Raw genomic sequence first — 19,467 nt, 5'->3', positions numbered from 1 at the left:
CGGCTCCAGCCTGAACCAGGCTCATCAGTCAGATCCTTTATCTCTCTGATTGAAATATTTATCGGGCTTTTTCAAAGGCCACCGCGGCTCTGGAAATCTTTCCCAGCACCCTTCCATGGGGCAGGAACCTGTCCTCATGGAGCCTCGTGCTGGGGCGGGGCTGCGGTGGGGCTGGGGGCTGCCTCTGAAGGGCATCCAGGCCGCTGACCCGCCCCGAGGAATGAGGTCTCAAGTTCAAGGGCAACGTGCACTCTCCCTCTGCACCCCCATCCTCACCCTCCCTCGTGTTCTGCCCTGCAGCTGGCAGCTGAATCATCCCCAGGAGGGCTTCCTGGAGGAGGTGACGTAGACCGGGAGCCTGGAGGAGGGAAGGCGCGCAGGGAGGACGTGACGCCGACCCGTGGGTGCAGGCAGGTGTGGGGGGCACTGGGGCCGGCGGGCCGGACGGCGCGCCCTCGTCTCCGCGGCAGTGGGCACCCCCGGGGGTTTCCAGACGCAGAGTCTCTGGGCTTTTCATCTCCTGGAGCCTGGGCTGTGCTGAGGATGGACAGTCAAGGGCGGGGAGAGCCCCTGGGAGGCCGCGAACTCGGGGCCTGGACCGAGGGAGGGAAGTAGGGCCTCTCCCTTCTTCCATCAAGGCCAACGCGCCCGGGCGCGCACCTGTGCTGGGGGCTGGGCCCGGACGAGGCAGGTGGGCGCCCCGCCCCGCCCCGGGGCCGCCCGACCCAACTTGCCGCGGAGACGAGTGAACTAACCGCGTGCGTGTCCGCGCGCAGCCCTTCGCGGCTGCAGCCCGGCCGGCCCAGGCTGGAGGGCGGGGTGCGGGGAGGCGCGGGCGCGGCCCCGGGGCGGCGGACAGGCCGGGAGGGGGGCTCCCACAGGGCGAGGCTGAGGTGCCCGGGCAGCGCCCGCGTGGCGACGTCCCCCCCCCCCCGCGCCTTCTCCTTCCTCCCTGTGGCCCCTCCACGCTCTGTCACCGCCCCCGGAGGGGCTCGGGGAGCCTGGCGGGCGTCTGCGCTCCAGCTTGGGGCTGCGCGCGCCAGGAGGCTGGGGCTGACGCGGCCGGAGCAGCCCCGGCCCGGGGAAGCCACGCTTGGACCCCTGAGAGGTGAACAGGGCAGGCGGCTGGCGAGGGCCGCGCTGCAGAGCGGGGAGAGCCCAGCTCGGCTCCGAGCCTCCGGGCCTCCCGGGCGGCACGGGAGGTGCCCGACGCCGACTCAGCGGCGGCCAATTCGTGCTCGACCGAAGAGGTGAATCGCTGCAAGGACGCTGCCTCGCCCTTTCCCGAAGGCAGGGCACTGGAGCAATGGCCCTGCCGCCTCGTTTTGCCCGGGCTCTGTAGGTCATTTACTTTACTCCGTTGGATAATATTCCATTGAGACGTGCGCCGTGGCAACCCCTGCACTGTTTGTGCTCCTTTGGACTCTTTTCAGCTGGCAACTTGCCCCATAACAGGGCGGGGACAGAAGCTTAGCAGAAGAGCTTCTAAGAGCTCTTAGAAGAGGGGGGAGAGCTTAGACAGGGAGCAAACTGAAATAGCCCACATCACCTGGGAACTCACCGCAGGGGAGCCTGAAGGATGGAGCCGGCTCCATCCTTCCGGAGGACTTGATTCCACAGCCCGAGGCCCCTCCCAGTTGGTCCCCACCTGCCCCTCCCCCTTCCTCGCCTCTCTGCGTTCCGCTTCCCCCTTTCCCGTGTCACTGCGCCCATCTTCTTCTCTCCTTCCGTCTTCTTTAGAGACGTTTGGACCAAAGCTGGTGGTGGCAGCACCTCCTACTCCCACCTCACCTCCGTGTGACGACGTCCTTGGACTAGATTCCCTCCAGATTTCTCCGCAGCGCCGTCCAGCCCGTAGCTGCAGCTCCCGCCTCTTCACCAGACCCAATACCACCCCTAGCTCTCGAAAGAGGTTCTACAGGTAAGCTTTCCCAAGAATTCTGGAAACATAGTAAATCCCGTCCCCCAAAGAATCGAGGAAATTTTCTTCAGGTCTTTGTTGGAAAAATTTCACTGCCGTATTCAAATCATCTACTTGCTTCTCATCTCTCTCCTCATGCTAGAAAGTTAGTGCCAAGAAAGCGGCACGTTTGTTCTGCTTCACTTCTGTATCCCTGGGGCCTGGAAGGTGCCTTGCATAAAGCAGAGCCCAATACTATCTGCCGAGGGACACAGGGAGCTTATCTTGACTTGGGTCAAGTTCAACAGCCTCATGCATTTGAGAGCGCGCCACCCGTTTGAGAGGTGGCCCTCCACACAAAATGCAGCGGTGCGATGCTGCCTCTGAACTTGGGTGAACTTGAGAGACTCAGACGGAAGCTGTCCCCTCAATTTCCCATAACAAACAAAGAGACTCTGCTTGTTAACTCGGGCCATCCATTATCGGTGTCGCTGTCCCGCTCTCCTAGGCAGATAAAATGCACTTGGCAGACAGGGACGGGCGTCTGTAGAACATCTGCAGACCTTCCAGCAGGAGTTAATAAGCCACACTAGTCAGGTTAGTTCTGGGCCTTTTGCTTTAAAAGCATCATCCTGCTTTCAGTATAGAAGACCCCAAACAGGAGGCAAACGCCCATCTGGGAATTCCTCTTGAAATTCTCCAGGAGTTGGTTAATGATAAACACAGCTACAGCGAGTAACTGGTTCAAGGGAGGATTCCTGCGTCGCATATGTTATTGGGCTGAACGTTTCTGCTCTGGCTTCTTGGAGTTTGTTCCTAAAAAGTATCCCCAAATATGTTGATGGAGGCAAGACTCTGAATAAAAAAGGTCAATCCAAAACGGCATTTAATCAAAATCAGTCGCTTTCTAGGCTGGAGATTGAGGGCATAGCCAGGGAAGGGGGACAGGGGAACACTGGACTAGACTGGCGGGAATAAACCATTCCTAACCCCAGCTCATTTCAGTAAAAACAGGCTTGAGGGTGAAAGCAAGTTTTGAAACTGAATTCTCCCAACATGACTCAAGGCTTGTCTTTCTGATGCCAATTTGCAGTTTTGGTTTTTAATAGGTGGATGAAAGCCTAATCTCCACATGAAGAATAGGACCTCTGACATATCATGTGAGCATGAAGTTGAAAGGGGCTCTTCACCAAAACCTAGAGAAATATTTGAATGCATATTTTGGAGGGGAGATAATGTCCAGTGGGTCTGTTGTATAATGCAGCTGTGTACGGGGCGGGGTGGGGGGGAGGAAACAGGGTTTAAAAATACAACTGTCTACTTCAGAGACGGGTTATAAAAGCGTAGGTTTCTCTTTCAGGAGTCTCTGAAGTTGGAAAAGTATGAATTACATACACTCATTAGAACTTTTTACGTTAAATTCAAAGAGTAAAATTAGAAGTCATGTTAATGATCCCGCCATCCAACAACTGGTCAGCAGATGTTGGAGCCTTATGGCTAAGAGATTACATGGTTCGAGACGACGATTTACTGTATGTGTCCCTGGCCAGGAGGAGGTGTAACAAACATATTATCAGACACAGAAAATATGCAGCCCTGGAAAAGGGACGTGCAAATCGGACTGCCCGTGATGCTTTCAAAGCTGCACATTTTTCCACTAAACCGCTATTTCGGAGAATTAGTTGGTTTGGTTTTTTTTTTTCCTTTCCTAAGAACGAAGAGTTAATCTTATCCAGGTTCAGAGCCAGAAACCCGTCATATGAAATCCCAGCGAAGACCGACATTCTTTCCAGGTTCGTTACTCGCCGTGGAGCTGAGTTTTCCAGCGGTGCCCAAGCTAAGCAGCTGTCAGGCGAAACGGAGCCATTTGTGGCCGCTCTGCGGGGCCCGGAGGAACGGCTCTCCTGGTGTGCGGGTTCCTCCTGGGGGGAGATGCCGCTTGGGAAGCGTGAATGAGGAGACCGGAAAGGCTGGGAGGGACTGGGGGGGTCCCGGTTTGCAGACACCAGGAGGCCACAGGTCTGGTCCCCTGCAAAGGCGCCCAGCGCGCTGATGGGAAGTGCCCCAGGCTTCAAGCTTCGAGCCTGCAAATTTAACTCCTACCCCCTTCCAGTCAGAAGAGGAAAAGCTGCAAGAGGGCTGTGAACAGAGGTGTGTCCACGGGAGGGGGGAGGATGCACCCGGGCTCCCCATCCGGGCATGCGTGCAGGGAGACGGGCGCAGGCCTCCCTTTCCATCCTGTTCTCCTACGGGAGCAGAAAGGCCGGTGGGGGAGGTGTGACACGATTCTGCTCGGTCTGTGCGTCCAGTAAGCCCTTTTCTCTTTTCCAGATGGCTTGCAGCACTTTAGTTCTTTCTTTCGGGGACCCGGCAGGGCTCCGTTGTTTTTCTGGATTCCAGGGTGTACCCCACAAATTCCCCGGGGTGGGTGGGGATGAAACCACTCTGCAGTGTTCTCGCACGCAGCAGTCACAGCGGCCTGAGCTCGAGGGGAGCAGTGACTCCAAGAGGCCAGCCACGAGGCGAAATCTGGGGGTCCACACCCTCCAGTCACGCACCGCCTACGGAGGTGCCGCTCAGGCTGGAAACTCGCAAACGAGGGAGCGCACCGGGGGCCAGGTGGCGAATGCCTCGCTCGCCTACCTAGCATCTAACCGGTGCCCACCGTGTGCCAGCTTCCGAGCCAGCCGCTGGGCAGAGAAATGGACCCCCCGGGGGCTCCCAGTCCAGTGGGGATACACACCTGACACTGGGGTCCCCCCCGCTCTGAGCTCTGGGGGTGTCAGGGTGCTTCCCACCTGCCTGCCTGAACTTCCTGTCCCAGCGCGTCACCTGCCAGCCCGCGGTGGGCAAACCTCCAGCTGCCGTGTCACCTGACTGCTTCTCGGGATGCCTCCCGGTCTCCGGGCTTCCCGAGGGTCCCCGCGTCACGGCTCAGATGCCCCCGTTGGCGGACCTCCCCGACCCCTGATGGCCGAGATCCGCAAAGCTGGGGCTAAATAGAGACGTGAGCCTCCTGGGAGCCCGGGAAAGACCGGGGCGGAGACCTGCAGGTCTGCAGTTGGCAGACCGTGCATCTTAAGCGTGAGGGTCCCCTGGGCTTGAAGAGCGCGTTTCTCCGTAAAGCGCAGCACAGGCAGGGTTTTCGGGTGACAAAGCTGCATCAGCACCGACTCGGCGGCAGGCGGTAGGTGCCCGATGGAGAGTGGCCCGGAATGGGCAAGAACCCCCGCCCCGCCCCCCAAGGAGGCGGACGCACGATGACGGCAAAGAAGGAAGCTGTGCGCTTTGTTTGAAGGGAAGCTGTTACAGAGAAAGAGGAATCGGGCAAGAGGGAGAGGACGACGCGTCACGGCCGCTGTAAGTAGAGTGACCCGTGAAGGTGGCACTTAGAGCACGAATTTGGAGGCGAGGAAGCAGCTAGGGATCTGGGAAGCGCACCCCCAGCGGAGGGACAAAGGCCCTGAGGTCGGAGCCCCCGTCCTGGGCTGGAGGGGGGAGGGGCAGAGCGTAGGACACGAGGCCCGGGGTGCAGCAGGCCAGTCACAGGGTGAGGGCTCGCCCCGCGGAGTGGGAAACAAGGGCAGGCGCCACGGCAACAGTCCAGGAAAGGAGGCTCCTGATCTAGATGCCAGTTCGTGGTGGACTGGATGGGACGTGTGGAAAAAAGAAGGAAAGAAACCAGGGACAACGTCCAGGGCGTTGGCCTGGGCGCCCGGGCAGATGGGGTTGGCGTCACCCAAGGGGGGCAGGCCTGGTGTGGGGCGGTCGGGGTGACGCGTGAGACACATAAAATCCACGTGGGGATGTCAGGCGGGCAGGAGTTTAGTGCAGACGGAAGGCTGGAGTCCCCAGCACAGAGACGTCTTTCGGGCCCCCAGATGGCGGAGCTCATGGGGAAGCGGGTGAGGCTAAAAGAGGCCTGAGGCCGAGCCCCGCGGGCAGACAGGTTAGACCCGCTTTACCCACCAAGGTCCAGAGACGTCTCTGTCCCAGGCTGCGGAAGGGGGTCCGCTTGGCCGGCCCCCAGCTCCTAGGGCCCTGAGAGACAGGCCCCCAGCCCACTTCCTCTTGTCTACTGGGCTTCTCCCAGGCCAGGAGCAGCAGTGATGGCCGGTCGCCAGGTGTCACACGGGATCAGGGTGGGCAGGACGCTGCACGCGGACCCGCACAACCCCTGAGGCTGCCGGCCAGACAGCAGCGCTCAGCGTGGGGCCCAGGAACAAAGGCAGGTGGGTCACTGCACAACATCTGCAGTTCTGCTCAGAACGGGCCCTGTTACGCCCTGGGGCTCGGAAGCAGCCGGTCAAATGGGCTTCCCAGCAAACCCCCGAACCCAATCTCTTTCCTGGGCCAGACCCCAGGACGAAGGTTCCAGAAGGTTCCAGAAGGTCCCTCAGTCCCTTCCCCCCTCCAGCCTCTCCCCACTAGGTGGCTGGGAGTTAGGGCTACATTCCCAGGTAGCATTTCCTCAGACATGAAGTCACGTTTCTCAAACCCAGGCGCCTGGAGATCCCTCTAGAGTCTTCGATTCCCACATTGTTCTAGAAGAAACTCTGGTCACCTCAATCCTCGCTGAGAATTACTGACTGTGGAAATCCACATGTCTGGTGTTTGTTTTTGGTTTTTTGAGCCTGAGATTAGAAAGGCGTTAGGTCCTGAACCTCTTCCCCGGGGGTTGGTGAGTGGCCAAGAGTTCGAAAGCCCAGCTCTGGATTTCCTTAGCCTCTCGGTAAGGCCTTACTCTCCTCATCTGTGAAACGGGAATAATAACCGTCCCTGGCTCTCAGGGTTAAATGAGTTAGTTAAGTGTCAAGTTCTTAGAATAGTGCCTGATATAAGGAGCCCTCACGAAGTCCCGGGGACTCTTATTACCCCCGCAGGAGTGTGACAAATGGACAGAGCCCTCTGCCTAAGCCAGGTTGGAGCCGTAGTCAGAAAACAGAAAGTTTCGCATTATTTAAGCCTGGCCACCGCGCACGCCGAGGCCTGCGTCACTTCGAACTGCAGTGTGAAGGGGTCAAACGAGGACTTCTTTAGAGCGACTGAAGTTTCTCTCTGTTACACTTTAAACACAGTCTCGCCAGGTGTCCTGGGAACAGGACGGATTAAGATAGTCTTGGCCAGTGAATGGAATCCAGGGTTTGGAACCCAAAGAGACGGAAGCCAGGTCAGCATCGGGCAGCTGGACGGGCAGAAAACTGTCCCCTTTCTGGTGTTTTCTTTTCATCCACAGACCTTCTTACATGTCCTCAGGCATCTGCCACTTCCAGGGACCATCAGGCGTGGGGGGAGAGATGCAGTCCTTGATGCCGGGTTCTGAAGACTCAGGGAACATGCGTTCATTGCTGTTGTTTGGAAAACCAGCTGAGCTTCTGTGCGGCTCGGCCGCCCTGGGTGCTGGCTGGAGGGGACTCGGGGGGCCGGAGTGTATGCTCAGCCTGTGATTCCGCAGCCCTGCCTGCCCAGCCCCAGGGACCAGCTCCCTCGCAGTCGGGGGACATTCTTTCCTGGGGGGATCCCTGAATTTTCCTGGGCATCTACAACTGCAGTCACCCGCCCACAATTGTCATTTCTGCTCCCACCTTGTAAACTTTCGCAGCCAAGCATTTGCCAGAGCCCTGGGGCCACCTGCGTTAGCCTCCAGCGAAGCAAGGACATGCAGGGAGGCATAGACTTGAGGTTCTAGTTTACATTTTTTCGAATAAATGTTAAAACAAATACATAACTACTGAAATTAAAAATGCTTGTCTGTGCAACACCAAGGTCACCCAGCTTGCCTTGAATGGACCGTCATCACACTTTGGGATGAAGAAAGTAAACATGACAGAACTGTGACCAGAGCCAAATAAATTTCATCTTTGTTAACAAAATAAATTGACTAGGACTTTAAAGAATTATTTCCTCACGGCATTCCTTTAAAACTTGATTTCTGGGGCTTCCCTGGTGGCACAGTGGTTAAGAATCCACCTGCCAATGCAGGGGACATGGGTCCGAGCCCTGGTCCGGGAAGATCCCACATGCCGCGGAGCAACTAAGCCCGTGCGCCACAACTACTGAGCCTGCGCTCTAGAGCCCGCGAGCCACAACTACTGAGCCCATGTGCCGCAACTACTGAAGCCCATGCGCCTAGAGCCTGTGCTCCGCCACAAGAGAAGCCACCGCAATGAGAAGCCCGCGTACCACAACGAAGAGTAGCCCCCGCTCGCCGCAACTAGAGAAAGCCCGTGCACAGCAACGAAGACCCAACGCCGCCAAAAATCAATCAATCAATCAAACCTTCATTTCTGTGTTCTTAGAGGAGGTAATCATGTCATTGTTCACAGAATAGTGGTTTCTGGTTGTGTGTTGCATTTTTATGCCTAAACACACGTTTTCACATTTTAAAAAAAAATTGGTTTTCAAAAAAATGCAAGAGCCTTTCACTGCCGGACCTGCGAGGGTCCATCAACGGTCAGAGAACCTGTCTGAGACGTGAGTACACTGAGGCTCTGGGGCAGCTGAAGGGAAGTCCACGCAAGACCAGGGGAGGCGCTGATTCCCCCGTGCCCCCCTCCTTCCCGGAGGACGCCCCTTGCTCCCTTGCCCTCTGCCGGACCCCAGCCCTGTACGCCAGAGGCCTCCATGCCGCCCTCCCTGCCCTCCTGGGAGCTCTGTGCACCCTCTGCCTTGGGCACCTCCTCCCGGCTGCTCTCCAGACCGTCTTCCCCTGACCCGCCACATCCAGCGCATCCCACATTTACAGGCGGCTCCCCGCAGGCCACCCTAGAGACACAAAGGGGAATGAAAGGCAGTCCCAGGCTCGCACCAGCGGCACTTGGCCTCTGGGGGGGGGCCCCTGGCCTCCGCCTCAGCCGTCACACTCTGAGGGCTGCCCAGGGCCTCTGGCAGGACCTTCCTGGGACTGTGATTCTGGAGGTGGGAGGCCTTGGTGTCTGGCAGAGGGGACCAGACCACATGGGAAGATGTCTGCTCGGTTTGGGGGGTTTGTTAGACGCTCCTCAGCTGGGGCTCTTTTAGCTGGTCCCAGAAATTGGAGTCCGTGGAACGCCAGTGATCCTTGAGAAGATCCGTGAGAAGCAGGCCCTGTGACCAAGGCAATTTGGGCAACACTGCAGACTCCAATCCCCCTTGGAGCCTGATACCGTGCTAACTTACGGAGGACTCCAAGGAATCCCAGAGTCGAGAAACTTGTTCAGCCCAGCGCGTCCCCATCTTATTTGATCACAGGATCCTCTCCTGGCAGACGACATCTGGAGAGGATGGAGAACACTGGATTCTCTTACGGTCCGGCTCAATACCCCGATATCTCGTTTCCTCTGATCCGGTGGCGAGCTCTCAAAATTTGGGACAGATTGATTTTTCAGGGACGGTAACAATTTCTGATAATTGCTGCTTAGAAGCCTTCCCTCCCCCTCTCTCCCATAAGAAACTTAACCACGGGGGAAAAAAAATGAAGTTCTGGCCTCAAATGGAAGTAAACAGCTGGAGCTGATGAATTCCAGAAGCAAGTATTCCTCTAAGCATCTACGTGAGAGAGAGATGGATGCCGCAGAGGCTATGTAAATATAATTATTTCCAAGTAGAATACCTTCAACATTTTCCATTTTCCATTAGGTAGCAGGGAGGTCACGGTGAGGCCGGTTGTCCAAATATGGCTGCCAATTCCTCTGAGTCAGCAAAAAGCGTATTAAAAAAAAGGTCTTTGGGAGAGAAATTTCTATTTTCATTTTCTAGTAAGTCTCTCCAAATGTATGGGATACTATATTTAGAGGTGTGGTTTTCAAAGCATGAAAAACCCCCCTTTCAAGGAGAATCTTACTCAAAACCCCTTCCCACAAGCCCCAGGCCAGCTTCTGAGGCAGCCTCAGGAGAGCCCAGGAATCTGGTCGACATCGGTCCTCTGGGGCCTTGGTGCTTAGAGGGCAGGCCTCAGACCAGAAACTTCTCATCACCTGGGTGCCTGTTAGAAGTGCAGCCTCTGGGCTCCACCCAGACCTGACCAATCTGAGGCTGCCTTTTCACTCCACCTCCAGGGAATCTGGGTGCACGTTAACGCTGAAGAGGCAGATGTGGGGATTTCTTCCTCTGCTGGATCATTCTAAATACCAGAATGAGGCTTCTTGAAAGTCAGTCTGGAAATGTTCGACTCCCAACCCAGTGACCGCTCTAAGTAGGGTAATCCATGATAGTCCTGTCATCTGCTTGATGCTTCTCATCTGCAAAATATACTGTGTACCCCTCCTCTCACAGAAATGGCAAGAGAAGACGTGAGCGTGGCCTGGAAAGAGGCAGGAGAAGAGAGAGCAAAATGGTTAAAAGTAGAGAGTGTGAACCAGAGTTCCGGGGCTTGAACCAAACACTCCCACCAGCTCCCCGCCGCCCACCCCCGGGTGGAATCGGGAAGGTTGATTACGGTCCTGTCCTATTTATCCCCATCATCAAAGGGGGGTGGGGGATGATGATGATGATGAAGAAGATGATGGTACCCGTGACGACGGCCACGGTGAGGAGGAGGACGGTACCCGTGACGACGGCCACGGTGAGGAGGAGGACGGTACCCGTGACGACGGCCACGGTGAGGAGGATGCTGGTACCCGTGACGACGGCCATGTGAGGAGGAGGACGGTACCCGTGACGACGGCCACGGTGAGGAGGATGCTGGTACCCGTGACGACGGCCACGGTGAGGAGGAGGACGGTACCCGTGACGATGGCCACGGTGAGGAGGAGGACGGTACCCGTGACAACGGCCACGGTGAGGAGGAGGACGGTACCTATGAAATGACTGATAAGCAGGAAGCACCTGGAATCGCCTGGGCGGCTGGTCAGGGCTCTCACTCCTGAGTCAGTAGGCTCTAGACGCGTGCCCTGGGCGGTGTTTGGTGCGCGCCTGAGCTGTGAGCCCTTCCGGGCCCGGGGGTGCGGCTGGGGCCTGAGTGCACGCAGGGGCCTCCCAGACAGCCCCTCTGCAGGGTGGTGCTGGCACCTGGGAGCCTTTCTGCATTGTGCTCAGAGCCTCTGCAGCCTCTCTGGTTTCTTGGCTCTGTGAACCACTTGGTCTCAGTCCAGGGATTTGCTTTTATAGAAAAGAGAGGAAAAAAATAGAAAAGTTGTGGAAAACTGACACAAGGAATTAGGTCACCCTAGAAATGCTAAGATATCAGCAAAGCTCTTGATTAGCAGGATTTCATTTGGGGACCTCTGACGGCTGCCAGGCCCTGGCTGTGTAGGCAGAGAATTCCAGATGGAACAGGCAGGCGGGTGAAGGTCAAGACGATCCACCTTCTGACCTCTGCCGCAGAGGGCAAGCTGTGGGGCCTGCCCCACCGGTGAGGGTCTTGGACCTGGGATCTGGGAGTTTGGGACCCTGATGTGGTAACTGAAGCAGGCTGCCCCTCCTCGTGGGATTCAGCATCTAGCTCCCCTACCAGCAGAACACTAAGCTGCCCTCCCCTCCTTCGGGAACCTCATCATTGGACTTTCGCTTCCTTGGTTTTGATGCCAGCGTCGTGTTCATGGAGATGGAGCAATTGTCACCGTTTGCCCTGCAAAACACCTGGGATGATGAAAGCTTCTTCCACTCTGCTGTAAGCCTTTAAGCCACTTATCAGACTGTTTTTACTATAAGTGCATCTTTGCATAGACAGTCACCAGCCTCTGGAACACATTTACACCGTGGAGGAGCGGAATGCAGTTTAATTGCGTTAATAAGAGCTGGGACCCGAGCAAAGCGGTAAGGCCCTCTCTTGCTCAGTGAAAGGTGGCTGGATGGGGTGATGGACCACCTGTCTCTCAGGAGCCGGGCTGCAGGGAAAGGGATGCTGCGACCCATCCTGAGTGAGAAGGGAGGTCCTGGAAGGAAAGGGGGCTTATAGGTGGTGGTTGGATTTAACCGGAAAAAGAAGCAAAGGGAGAAAGCCTTGTGATGCAGTGGAATGAACACCGGGCTTGCGATTAGCTCTGAGGCAAGTTATTTGCCTGTTTCCCCATCTGTAAAATGGGTGCAATGGTATCTATCTACTCCCGTGAAGAAGATAAAGAGGAGGTTTCCGAATCCATTAAGCACCACATCATACGGTCTCTGCTGTTGATCAGGCACTGACTAGGAGACCGGCCCTGTGTCTGCAGCAACCCTGAAGGAAGGCAAGGATGGCTGTGCCCATTTTACAGATAAGGAAAGCAAGAAGGTTCCCTAACTTGCCCAGGGCCACGTGGCTGGCAGGCGGTGGAGCTGAGCTTTGGATGCAGGGCTGCCTGGCTGCATCTTTACTTTGGGAAGGATGTGCTGTGTTTCCTGGTGACTGTGTAACGGGACAAACCCACACGCCTGGAAACAGCAGCCCGAGTCGATGAAATAGCTCCTCTTCTGCACGACTGCACCCCTGCAGATACCCCGGCCCCTCTCCAGCGCCCACCACCCAGGAGTGGTGAGCTCTCTGGTCGCTCCCACAGTACCGGCCACCCTGAGCCAGGGCAACAAGGAGCCGGGCTTGCAGAAGTTCTTCTCCTCCAGAATCCTGTGTCCGGCTGCTTAGCCAGCAGGTGGGACCAGGACGCTGAACAGCTCTGCCAGGCCCTGGCTGGCAGCTGGCGCCTCTCTGGGTCTACGCTTAGAGAGGGGAGAGTGCAAACCTCCCTCACGTGGGTTCTAGAGCGGGACAGCCCATTGTCACGGCAGCTCCGGTCATCCCTCAAGTGCCCACTGGACCCACTTATTCTAAAGCCGCTCAGTGTGAAGAGAAACCCGTCCCTGTTTTCCCTGCAAGGACGTCGGCCAGCCACCTCCATCCAGTCTCCTATTCTCTAGGTGAAGCCTCCCTGCCCCCTGGTCTTCGGGGCTTGTGGGACTGAGTTCTGAAAGCTACCGGCTTCCTGCAGCCCGAGCTCCTCTCCTTGCTCTGTCCACCCACGTCTGGTCTCCATCCTTCCCAGCGCAGGACCTAGCGAGATGACCAACCCTTCTCAACCTCGAAGGCTCGGGCCGAAGGTGGGAGCCCTGGGGCTAAGGCAGGCCAAGCTCTCAGCAGCACCTGGCCCTAGGAGAGCTGAATAATTAGGAGATTCTGTAGTTGCTGGGTTCATGATCTGGGGATGAAGATGGGCTTTTCCGTGATTGTCCATGTTACACTGCTGATCCTTCATCTGCATTTACAGACCCCCAATTCCTAGAAAGTCTGGAAATTCTGAAAACCTGGAAATGTATCAGCCATTCCCCTTCCTGAGCCGCTGGGAACATCAGAGAACGAAGCCGCCAGCTGGACCCTGTGCTCTACAGAGCCAGTGATGCTGGTTGGGAAACAGAGAGAGAGAGGAGAGAGAGAGAGGGAATGAGGTGGAATCCAGTGCAGCTGGACCCCAAAGGCCAGACCCTTTGTTCATACCTCCACCCAGCCCCTCCGTCCTGGGCCATCTGTCTGTCCAGGTCAGATGGGGAGGGGAGGGGAGGGGTCGGCTCAGCCCCCCCCAGGGAGCGGGGGCTCCTGCCTCCTCTGGTCCCTCCCCCTTGTTAAAGTGCAATCCTGTAACTAACGCATGTCAGATGAGCTCAGTGTGGTAATTCTGGGCACCTGCAGTGCCGAGGGCCCGAGGGCCCGTCCTGCACGGGGAGGGGCGGGCTTGGTGCGGGCCGGCCCGGCCCACCCTCGGCCTGCGGTCAGGACTTTGGGACCGGGCTTGGGGGATGCTCCAGAAGCTACCATATCCTCCCCAGGTTCACGTTCCTACGAAACCACTCTCACATTGCGGGCTGAAAGGAAGGGTCAGAAGAGAAGAAAGCAGACGCCGGGGGAAGAAGACTCACAAGAAAGGAAGACGGGCTGACATGACGTGGATTGCAGTAAACTCGAGCTTTAGCTCGGGTCCATCTGTACGTTAATGCCCGCCTCCGAGATGATTTCACCAGAGGCAAATCCCACAGGCCACCTGTTGCTTTAACTCTCTTTCTTGTCTGGTGGGGATGCTGGGACTCCCCGAGGGTCATGGAGCAGCCAGTGACTAGATCCTCCCGGGGGAAGAGAGCGACCAAGTGCTCAACCCCGGACCCCAAGCTCTTCGATTTTCGTCCCTAATGGGAAGCAGAGCCCTCGGTAACAGCGCGCGCGCTTGCGTCTCCCGCGCGCGCTTGCGTCTCCCGCGCGCGCTTGCGTCTCCCGCGTGCGCGTTGTGTTTTCTTTACGGGGCTGGGAGGGGCGCAGGGAGGCGGGCCCGGGCCCGGGTCTGCCGGCGTCCGCACAGCGCCCCCCGAGCTGGTCCCTCCGGTTGAATGCCAGCCTCCCGCCCTCCCTGTGCTCGGCAGGGCGGGCTCGCGCCACAGGCGTGACTTAACAGCGCCTCACGTTTCTTTTCTGCTGTTCCTTCCCAGACAGCTGGAGGCCCGAGAGGGAACTCAAACCGCGTGGTCGGTGGTTGGGCCCGCGGACCGCTGCGTGCCGGCGGGCGTCCCCGGGACCAGGGGACGGGACGCGGGGCCGCAGTGTTGGTGTTCGTGTGACTTCGTCTCACGATGGATGAGCCGTGAGGCCCGAGGCCTGAGCCGTGGCCTCTGCGGGTGGCGCAGGCCAGCCCCCCGCCCCTCCTCCAGAGGCTTGGCTAACCCCCTCCGCAGAGGTCACCCTTCCTGCCGTGGCGTCCTCGCACCATCAGGTACCGTCTGGATCAGTTTTGCGTATCCACGTACCACATACTGTAGTCTGCTGCTTACTCCATCTTTTTTCCTTAAGTGGCCTCACGTTTTTACTTGGATAAATTAGTTTATAAGGAAATGAACTACCGCTGCACTAAAGGGGAAAGTGGTATCATTTGTCAGCCGTGGAAGTTACCATTTTAAAAAATGCCGTGCAAAGCCTGGTGTTCTCAGAATGCAGCTGCTGCCTGGGGCCTGCTCTCTGCGCCCCAGAGGGAAGGGCACCGCGGGGGACACGCCGCGTGTCAGGGCTCCGTCTGGCGCCGCCAGGCGGGACGGGAAGCGTCTCTCACCAGGGGCGCAGGGCCTCAGCGGGTCTCGGTCTCCCGACGCCGGGACGGTACCCTGCCGTCATCCTGCAGCGCGGCCCCGTCCTGCCAGCCATCAGGACCTCCTGGTCGTCCAGCTCCGTGTCTTCCCGAGTCCTCCTCCCTCCCTGCAGCATCCGACTCCCTCCCCTCTAGCAAAGCCTCTCCTTGGCCCCAGCACCATTGCCCTGCCTTCCAGATTCTTCCTCCTGTTCACCCCGTTTGGAATTCTGCCCTTCCTCCCCGTCCTTTGTGGGCTGGTGCAGCAGAGGGCTGGGAGCTGCGTAGACATCTCCAGTCAGGAGGACCGCGGGGCTACCTCGCTGACCCCAGCGTCCTGGGACGTCACTCCAGGACGGGGCTCCAGGTGCACAAGCTAGGCTGGGCTGGTGGGTGTCTGTGGGTGCCCAGAGCCCACAGCTGGGTCGGTGTGGTACCAGCTGGCCGAAGGGCCTGTCGACAATCAGGGCTTGGCCTCCCGGCTTCCAGGTCCCCGGGCACTGGGTGCCCAAAGGACAGCCGAGCCTGGCATGGTCAGTGCTCGCAGGACTGTCCCTGTGGGTCACAGATGCGCCCTCCATAGATTCCGACCCTGCAGCCCTGGGATGCCCACTTCCCTGTGCTGGACCCGGTGGTCGGCCCGGGGACGGGCGCTGCCTGTCCCCGAGGGCCTGCGCCCTGCTGGTGTCCCATCAGGTGTCCCCTGATGCTGCCCCCTCCCCAGTCTCACCCCCTCCCAGGGCCCCTCCTAGCCGGCAAGCACGTCTGCTCTAAGGTTCTCATGGGTATTGTGGCATCCCTCCCTCCTGCCTCCCAGATGTGTGCTTAACCTGGGACCCCGCTGGAGACAGATCGTTGATTCCAAGGTGAGGATGTAGACCCGGTCGGATGGAGGGGGTGGCTAGGCGGAGGAGAGCATGCCCCGCCCCCGCCATGGCTGCCCACAGCTCTGGGGTCGCCCGCTTCCTCCTGCAGGCTGTGGGGCTCTGCTCCGCCTCTGAGACCCTCCCTGGGGTGACGAGGGTCCCTCGGCAAACACCTGTTTCCGATTTCTCCCAGGCTTAACCTCAGGTCGGGGGTGCTAGCGGTGATGCCGCTTCGTTGGGATCCACTCCTGGGTGTGACCGTGCAGTGTGTTTGCTCAGATAGGTGGGGAAAGCGAGAGCCCGCGTCCTGTGTCACTCAGGGTGGGAGACGCCGGGAAATAGAACTCACAGGGGTCCCGTCGGGGGAGACCAGAGTGATGAGGAAAGCGCAGACAGATGCTTCGACGACCCTGAGTGACCACCCGTCTCCCTGGTCCCCGCGGCGGCCCGGGGACGGGCTCCCACACGCCTGGCGTGAGGGCGGCAAGCTGACCGGTCAGGCTTTAACCCGGGCTGTCCGGCTCCAAGGCCAGGCGCTCTCACTACGGTGAGAACAGACTCCGTCGGTGGCACTCTTCGTGTTTTCACACCTGTTGAAGTGTGAACACTCTTAGATTAGATGAGGAAGCTAAGTAGTTAGATTAACTGCGCTTTTCCTTGTCCGACAGCTTCTTTTGCTAGACTGTCCTGGGCCCTGGGTCCCAGGCTTCCTCAGGAAAGAGATGGAACCAAGGCCAAGCCTAGAGACACAATTCTTTTCTTTTTTTTAAGTTTTATCGAAGTCTAGGTGATTTACAATGTTATGTTAATTTCTCCTGCACAGCAAAGTGACTTAGTTATACATGTATATTCTTTTTCCTATTCTTTTCCATTATGGTTTGTCACAGGATGTTGAATACAGTTCCCTGCTTTTTTTGTTTTTAAATTTTATTGAAGTATAGCTGATTTACAATGTTGTGTTCACAATTCTTGGTTTGAAATGGAGACTTTGGAAGAACAAACGGAACAGTGCTCTCCGCCATCAGGGGCAGTGGAGCCACCGGCCTGGCCTGCGGGGCTGGATGGATCCAGCAAATGCTGGGGTCCTGGGGTCTGTCGAGCAGGGAGGTGCAGGGCGCTGAGAATGGGGGCTCCCCTGAGTCTGCCCCTCACAGCCACGCTCCTCAGTGCTGCCTGCCCAGCCGTGCCAGAGCACCCGTGGGCTTAGCTCGGCGGTGGCGGAGGGGCTGGGGGCCCTGGGCAGACGCACTGCAGCCCCCGCCCCCCGGACGATGGGGCTGATGCGCTCGACTGCCAACCCGGGCCCCGCAGCAGGAAGGCAGGCAGCCTTCGGCCGGCCCCACACACGGTCCTGAGACTCCAGTAAAGCAGCTCTTCGACACAAAACATAGGGGTGGCTCCTTGGACCTGCTTCAGTGTATCGTGTCACTCTTTGCTCTTGGAGATGTCACAAGCCTGTGAGGGACACAGTCCAGAGTCTAGTTTTCCAAGGTTTTTGCTCAGAAGTGCGACCGCACGTTGGCTCAGCCGATGCACGGATCTTTGGAAGAGTTTAGGGGGGAGAAAGATTAAAGTGGCTCTAAAACCACAAACTATGTACAAAATGTATTACGGACTTTAATTTGCGGGCTGTTCTTTTTTTTTTTTTCTTGCCTCCTGCAGCTTGAGGCAATGGTTTCCAGAAGAGTCTGTTGTTTGGATTTAAAACTGCTTTGTGGAAATACTCTGTTCTCCAAGGTTCTGCGGGTCATGGAACAGTTGGCCGGAGTCCTGGTGGGCCCCCGGGAGGCTGGTTCTCCGGGTGATTCGGGCAGGGCTGGGCCTGGGCTAGGGGCTCTGGGAGTCCGGCCTGGGTGGGAATGGGGCCGGCCAGGTTAGCCCAGGGGCTGAAAAGCAGGAGTCCAGACCTCACCGGTCTCTTGTTTTCCTGCCTGACTTCTAGTTAAAGAAAGTGGGTCCTAGGGGCTTCCCTGCTGGCTTTGTCTTGTTTTGTCCTAAAGAGTTCACACCCTAGGGTGGGCCTTAGACAACAAACCTCATCACCACCCTGACCTTCTGAGCTTCCAGCTGCCTCTGAGTCCACGGCGGTTTTGATCACGGAACACAGTGCTGCAAGACCAGACGGGGCAGGAGGCCTCCGTGGCTGGGACTTGCCCTCCCCGTGTTTCATGGGTGGTGAGATCCCACACACAGTGGGTCGCTGTTGCCTGTCGTCCCGGGGGTGTGTCTTGTTTCCTAATCAGAGGGCGAGCTCTATCAAGACAGACCCCATCCCTCATAGCCCCTTTCTTTGCCCTGGTGGTAAGAGGATTCAATACAGAACATGTGGAATCTAAAATAAGACACGAACCAACATATCTACGAAACAAAAACAGACTCACAGACAGAGAGAATAGATTTGTGGTTGCCAAGGGGGAGGGATGGAGTGGGAGTTTGGGGTGAGCAGATGCAAACTATTATGTACAGGATGCATCCACAACAAGGTCCTACTGTAGAGCACAGGAGACTACATTCAATATCCTGTGACGAACCATCACGGAAAAGAATACGAAAAGAATATATATATAGATGTAAAACTGAGTCACTTTGCTGTACAGAAGAAATGAACACAACATTGTAAATCAACCATACTTCAATAAAATTCAAAAAAAACACATAATCTGGATTTCATTGGAAGTTCCAGACCCAGCATTCTGGCCTCAGACATCTGGGCCTGGAAGAGGAATGTGAGAAGAACAGCCAAATGCCTGCGATAAAGGTGCTGGTCCTATTTTTCTGGTGATTTGCTGGCAATCTTTAGCCAATCCTTGGGTATAATCCTTGGCTTATAGAAGCATCACCCCCATCTCTGCCTTCACGTTTGCATGGGGCTCTCCCTATGTGCGTGTCTGGGCCCAAGTTTCCCCCTTTTAAGGACACCAGCCATATTGGATTAGGGCCCGCCCTCATGACCTCATCTACATTTCACCAATTACATCTACAATGACCCTATTTCCAAAGAAGTTCATGTTCTGTGGAACTGGGGGTTAGGACTTCAACATATGGATTTTGAGGGGGGTGGGAGGGATATAATTCAACCCATCACACCACCCTACCTCTTGGACCTTGGGACAGTGGGTGAATACTTCTGAACCACATTTTCTCCATCTGTGGCATTGCTGATCTTTAAGATTCTTTCCAGCTACTAAGCTCAGTGATTCCAAAAGTCTGTAGCATATGATGGTCTATTTCATTCCCTTTCTTAACGGTTTTAGAGCAAGAAATTCTTTTCATTGGACGTCATTTTTAAAAGCACTTTATCTGGGCTTTAAGAAACTTATCATGGTTATCTGCATGGGTGACACTAAATATATTTAATGACCAGTATGGGGGGCCCCAACCAAACAAATGGCCACTGGCCGTTACAGCTGCACTGAACATATTGGTGTGTACTGATGTGGACTGGCTGGATCCCAGCCCTGGGCCTTTCTCTATTTGCCTTATGTCTCCTTTTCGACTTAATATTCTTCTTTCAAAAAAAATTTTTTTCTGTTTTTTTTTTTTTTTTTTGCGGTACGCGGGCCTCTCACTGTTGCGGCCTCTCCCGTTGCGGAGCACAGGCTCCGGACGCGCAGGCCCAGCGGCCATGGCTCACGGGCCCAGCCGCTCCGCGGCATGTGGGATCCTCCCGGACCGGGGCGCGAACCCGCGTCCCCTGCATCGGCAGGCG

The 19,467-nt window shown here is 56.9% G+C and overlaps 1 protein-coding gene across 31 annotated transcripts in view; it reads left to right on the top strand.

Annotated features, from left to right (window-relative positions):
* Nucleotides 1-19,467, top strand: part of ZNF438 (zinc finger protein 438) — a 222,298-nt gene that overhangs the window by 199,474 nt on the left and 3,357 nt on the right. For 12 of the 31 annotated variants that reach the window (XR_003681731.1, XR_003681726.1, XR_003681730.1 and 9 more), the window contains 7 exons: nucleotides 301-414; nucleotides 1,741-1,921; nucleotides 3,010-3,060; nucleotides 3,614-5,260; nucleotides 5,994-6,132; nucleotides 13,613-13,988; nucleotides 14,264-14,544. The gene's annotated coding sequence lies outside the window, so the exon portion shown is untranslated. Of the gene's footprint in view, nucleotides 1-300; nucleotides 415-953; nucleotides 1,339-1,740; nucleotides 1,922-3,009; nucleotides 3,061-3,613; nucleotides 5,261-5,993; nucleotides 6,133-6,783; nucleotides 7,629-9,130; nucleotides 9,402-13,612; nucleotides 13,989-14,263; nucleotides 14,545-15,091; nucleotides 15,138-19,467 lie in introns of those variants that run through there. The other 19 variants (XR_003681738.1, XR_003681742.1, XR_003681739.1 and 16 more) reach the window with 19 other exon arrangements.

The sequence above is a fragment of the Physeter macrocephalus genome, chromosome 11 (genome assembly GCF_002837175.3).
Source record: "Physeter macrocephalus isolate SW-GA chromosome 11, ASM283717v5, whole genome shotgun sequence".
NCBI classification, from domain to species: domain Eukaryota; kingdom Metazoa; phylum Chordata; class Mammalia; order Artiodactyla; family Physeteridae; genus Physeter; species Physeter macrocephalus.
The sequence above is the reverse complement of the archived record's forward strand: the minus strand, read 5'-3'. Positions and strand labels throughout refer to the sequence as shown.